The following is a 6000-nucleotide window of genomic DNA, read 5'->3' on the forward strand; positions in this document are numbered from 1 at the left end:
CTTTCTAGATGAAACAACTAAAGGAGCTACTTCCATTAACATTTACTTTTCCTTCCCATAAAAAGTACTCCTGGATCAGTGCTTCTGTGTTCTTTTTGTGTCTCTGCTCTGTTCTCTCAAACCCCCAATCGGTCATAGCAGATGGCCGCTCACACTGAGCCTGGTTCTGGTTCTGCTGGAGGTCTCTTCCTTCTAAAAGGGAGTTTTTCCTCTCCACTGTCGCTACATGCATGCTCAGTATGAGGGATTGCTGCAAAGTCAACACCAGTGACTGTCCACTGTCTCTACGTGCTCATTCAAGAGGAGTGACTGCTACAAATCTCTGACTCGATGCAATCTGCTGGGTTGCCTTAGATAGAAAAACGTTTTATCCAATTTGAATAAATAACTGAATCTGACTGCACTGGTCAATGGTTAATCAATTGGAATGTATGTACCTGACTTTTGTGAAGTGCCTTGAGACAACATGTGTTGTGAATTGGCGCTATATAAATGAATTAAAAAAGAAAAAAAAATTTAAATTAAAAAATTAATAAAGTATTTCTGAATTTGAATTTCTTACATTGGGGAAGGTGCGTTCAGTGTGATGCGCGGTGTTAGTTTTCCACCTTAAACAGTGTTTCGTATGTAGGCCACAAGATTTAGTTTTGGTACTTTCCTACCAGAGCACCTTCTGCCATGTTCGCTGTTCCCCAGTTTGGCTTGTGACACTGCAAATGGGCCTTATGGGTTTCTTCAGGATTAACTGTTGTCGCTAAATGAAAACCTAATTCCATTTTAAGTGCCAAATTATAAATGTATGGCTGTGTCCCAGCCTATGTTTATTCAAACCCACGTCATCCTCAGCGTTTACATCTTCCTCAGGGTCCGAGCGCCAAATAAATAATCTTTCATTAATAAACTATTTAACAATCATCTAGTTGTTTCTCCATTTTGTGAGTCTTTCCAGGTTGAATTGCTAGTTGAGTTTGAAAAGCTCAATAAACCTTTTTACTCATTGTATCAAGATGGGTTTTATTAACATATATTCAGATACTGATGACACCACAAGGAGTGCAGTGTCATCTCAAATTATTGGATTACAATGCTGCTTACATGTGTGAACATAAATCAGGCTAGGCTTGATTTTTTTCTTGAAGTAGTTATTATCCTCATCCCTAAGTGCCTTTTTACAAGAGGTCATAAATGTGTTTTTATTTAAATCCAGGTAAGCTGTAACCCTTTTAGTATTTACAATGTTGCAGCTATCAACATCATTCATATTACAACCCATAAGGTTCTTGGGTGTTTTTACTAGGTTCTAAATTCAAATTTTCAAGGTTAATAAAGTTTTTAGTGGACAACTGTCACAACTAAACAGCCTCCAGAAGACTTAGAACAGTATTTCAGGATGCAAGCATGCTTCCTGTGGACCACTTTGTGCTTTGGCAACTGCTTAGTCTTCCGAGATCCTGTTCATATAATCGTAAACAAAACTTAGGTTATGGTTTGGTGGTGATAGCTGGTAGCTTTTTTTTTCACCTGTGACTAAAGACTTGCTTCTCAACGAATGTCGATAAACCCCATGCACCAACACATTACACTATAAATTATTTATGTTCACATAGTGAAGTTCCAATATGTGACTGGCCATGGCAAAACCAGGAACAAGTCTACCCGGGGACGTTTTGAGTTATTTACAGATCCTGAAAGAGTGGAGTCTAAGCTTTCCAATGATGTCAAACTTGTGGAAATCGAAAAAGAATTGAAGAAGATATGTATAACCATCTAAATGTCTGCACTCGCCAGACTACTTTTCTGAGAAGTCAGCCTTGAAAGATTCATTGTTTTCTCTCCCTGAAAGCAGGGCAGTGATAAGAGTTGCTAACTTGAATAACTTTGAATAGCCCACCTCCCCCAACTGTTTGTCAACAGAAGCTCCAACTGACTGCAACAGACTTCTGTCACTGAACTCATAGTATTTTTCTATGTAAAGATAATTTACAGCACTGCATCACAATTTATTATTAAATTATTTATGTCTGCACATTGCATCATGACTGCAACCTAATCTCTGCATTCTGGTGATAGGTTTGGTTTCCTCTTGTTTTTAGATAAGTCTCACTTAAAGTTCTAGTCTATTAAATGTTCTGCCTCAGGCAGAGTTTGAAATCCTATCTCACAGCAATTAGCAAAATATCAGGGTAATATGGATGTGTTCTTCTTAATATGTAATATGAAATGTCCAAAGATTATTGTAGCATGCAGAAATATTGTTTATCAGTCTTCATCAGAATCAGAATCAGAATCAGAAAAGCTTTATTGCCAAGTACGTTTTTGGACATACAAGGAATTTGTTTTGGCGTAGTCGGTGCAATACAGTACAAATTAAACAGTATAAGCATATCTAAAATATAATATAAATATATGTGCACAGTTTTAAGTGAGTGAGAGTAAATGTAGAGCAGTATAAGATGCAAGAGCAATACAACAGTGCAGGTGATCATTGTGCAAGTATGGCAGTGCAAGTAAAGCAGGAGTCCATGCTGATCGTTAATGTAACGCATAGAGTTACAGGTGTCCTGTCAGCAAAAAAAAAGGGGGGGGGGGGGGAAGGGAGAGTGTCAGGGTGGTTTCCGGGCTTTGTTAACCAGGCTGGTGGCAGATGGGAAAAAACTGTTCTTGTGGCGTGAGGTTTTAGTCCGGATGGACCGCAGCCTCCTGCCAGAGGGGAGAGTCTCAAAGAGTCTGTGACCGGGGTGGGAGGGATCAGCCAGAATCTTCCCTGCCCGCTTCAGGGTCCTGGAGGTGTACAGTTCCTGGAGCGACAGTAGACTGCAGCCAATCACCTTCTCAGCAGACCGAATGACACGCTGCAGCCTGCCCTTATCCTTGGCTGTAGCAGCGGCGTACCAGATGGTGATGGAGGAGGTGAGGATGGACTCAATGATGGCTGTGTAGAAGTGCACCATCATAGTCTTTGGCAGGTTGAATTTCTTCAGCTGCCGCAGGAAGAACATCCTCTGCTGGGCTTTCTTGATGAGGGGCTGATGTTTGGCTCCCACTTGAGATCCTGGGAGATGATGGTTCCCAGGAAGCGGAAAGATTCCACAGTGTCAATCGTGGAGTCACAGAGGGTGATGGGGGCAGGTGGGGCTGGGTTCTGCCTGAAGTCCACAACCATCTCTACTGTCTTTAGAGCGTTGAGCTCAAGGTTGTTCTGGCTGCACCAGTCCAACAGATGGTCCACCTCCCATCTGTACGCAGACTCGTCACCATCAGAGATGAGTCCGATCAGGGTGGTGTCGTCCGCAAACTTCAGAAGCTTGACAGACTGGTGACTGGAGGTGCAGCTGTTGGTGTACAGGGAGAAGAGCAGAGGAGAGAGAACACAGCCTTGGAGGGAACCGGTGCTGATGGTCAGGGAGTCAGAGACGTGCTTCCCCAGCCTCACGCGCTGCTTCCTGTCAGACAGGAAGTCAGTGATCCACCTGCAGGTGGAGTCGGGCACACTCAGCTGGGAGAGCTTCTCCTGTAGCAGAACTGGGACGATGGTGTTGAAGGCAGAGCTGAAATCCACAAACAGGATCCTGGCGTAGGTTCCTGTGGAGTCCAGGTGCCGGAGGATGAAGTGAAGGGCTAGGTTGACTGCATCATCTACAGACCTGTTGGCTCTGTAGGCAAACTGCAGGGGGTCCAGGAGGGGGTCGGTGATGTCTTTTAGGTGTGAGAGCACAAGGCGCTCAAAGGACTTCATCACCACAGAGGTCAGGGCGACGGGTCTGAAGTCATTAAGCCTTGTGGTCCTTGGCTTCTTGGGAACAGGGACAATGGTGGAGGACTTGAAGCAGGCTGGCACATGACATGTCTCCAGTGAGGTGTTAAAAATGTCTGTGAAGACTGGAGACAGCTGATCAGCGCAGTGCTTCAGGCTGGCTGGTGAGACAGAATCCGGACCAGCAGCTTTCCGGGGGTTCTGTCTCCTGAAGAGTTTGTTGACGTCCCTCTCCTGGATGGAAAGAGCCATCCTCGGCGTGGGTAGGGGGCTGGTGGGGGGGAACTTCAGGGTGGGGGTTGGAGGTGCCAAGGCCCCTCTTGAGGTTGGGGAGGTGGGGGTGGTGGATTGTGGCTGCAGCTGTTGGGGGGCGTCGTGGGGGATGGTTGCAGGACTGTCCCTTTGTCTTTCAAAGCGGCAGTAGAACTCGTTCAGGTCGTTGGCGAGGCGTCGGTCATTGATGGAGTGGGGGGCTTTCGGCTTGTAGTTGGTGATTTGCTTGAGCCCTTTCCAGACAGACGCAGAGTCGTTGGCTGAGAACTGGTTTTGGAGCTTCTCAGAGTACAGTCGTTTGGCCTCTTTCACTGCCTTGCCAAACTTGTACTTCGCCTCTCTGTATATGTCTTTGTCCCCACTCCTGAAGGCCTCTTCCTTATCCAGTCTTAACCTTCTGAGTTTAGCTGTGAACCAGGGTTTGTCGTTGTTGTAACTCACCCTGGTGCATGATGGTACACAGCTGTCCTCACAGAAGCTGATGTAGGAAGTCACAGCCTCTGTGTACTTGTCCAGACTGTTGGTAGTAGTCCTGAACACATCCCAGTCTGTACAGCCTAAACACGCCTGGAGATTCTCCACAGCCTCACTGCTCCACTTCCTTGTCATCCTCAAGGAAGTGTGCAGGTATGAATAGAGCTATGGGATAATAGCTTACACCTTTTGAATACGTGTTAATCTAGAAGAGGCTGGTGCTGCAGCTACTTAACCTGCACCCATCAAATTTTATGTCTGCAAACCTCAAGACTTTAATGGACCCAGCAAGAGAAATGGGCAATTACTTGACTGTGATCATGTCACAAATGTGATTTTTATTTACAACTTTACACATTACACATTACAAATTGCAAAAAGGGCCAATGTCACAGTGTCACACCATCATCCTCTTCTGTGTGCTATTCTGTGTTGTGCTTTGTGGTGCTGGGCATGTAATGTCCTTCGCTTCATCAGAACAGAAAGGCCTGATCTTTGAATAAAGATAAGTCTGCCTGTCCATGGCCAGTCCAGGAGCAAGCAGGGCAGGAACACAGACGACAAGGGGGTAGAAGGTCCGGGTCACACAGCAGCTGAAAGCTAACAGGCTCTGCATCGCTGTGAGTCCTAGCTAGGACCACACCAGGTCTTTTGGCATCAAAGCTGTTAATAAAACCACACAAAAGACAATCCAAAACAGGGATTAGATTAAACAAAAGTTGTGCATCGTTAAAGCAGTCTTATGTTTATACTTTGTGAGAAAAAAAAGTGCAATGTGGAACAAATACCTGCTGTGCAAAGTCAAAGCTGTAGAGCACCCTGTTCTTCTTACTTGAAGGTGGTGAGGGGTCGATGGACAACTGATAGTCGTCGCAGGTCTTTTTGCAAGCAGCAGTCATCTTGTTGTAGACGGCCCTCTCTTTTTGAACAAGCTGAAGATGATCCTGTTGCTTCTTTATTGCTGCTGTCTTCCTCTCCTCTGGAAGGTTTGCACTTCTTAAAATGGAGATTCTGTGTCCGTTGGCTCTTTTTCCTCAACGGGGTCTTGCACCGTTCTCATCAAAGTGTCTGATGATGTCCGTCAACGTGGCTTTACAAATACTGAGCAGGGGAAACAAAGGAAATATTCAGCTTATGGTTCACATCGACGAGTGTTGACAAAATTGGTAGGACAACAAACCATGTTAATAGGTATTTATTTATTTATTTTTTTTCAACACCTCAGAACTTTGATTAAAAATACAACCTCCCAACTCAAGTAAATTTTCACATTGTGAATGGAATACAGTAGATGCTAACCTTGTGTAGCTACACTAGCCAAAAAACTTTTCTTGTGAACACTGATCACCCAGCGCAGGGGGAAGAAAGAACACATCTCAAGCTTAAATTGAAAATACAACCCCCTTCCCCACTCAAGTCAATTTTCACATGGGATACAGTGATTGTCCGGCTAAACTCGTGTATCTACGCTAGCCAAAAAACTGTTGTTTTGACCACCA

The sequence above is a fragment of the Girardinichthys multiradiatus genome, chromosome 2 (assembly GCF_021462225.1).
Source record: "Girardinichthys multiradiatus isolate DD_20200921_A chromosome 2, DD_fGirMul_XY1, whole genome shotgun sequence".
Classification (NCBI taxonomy): Eukaryota; Metazoa; Chordata; class Actinopteri; order Cyprinodontiformes; family Goodeidae; genus Girardinichthys; species Girardinichthys multiradiatus.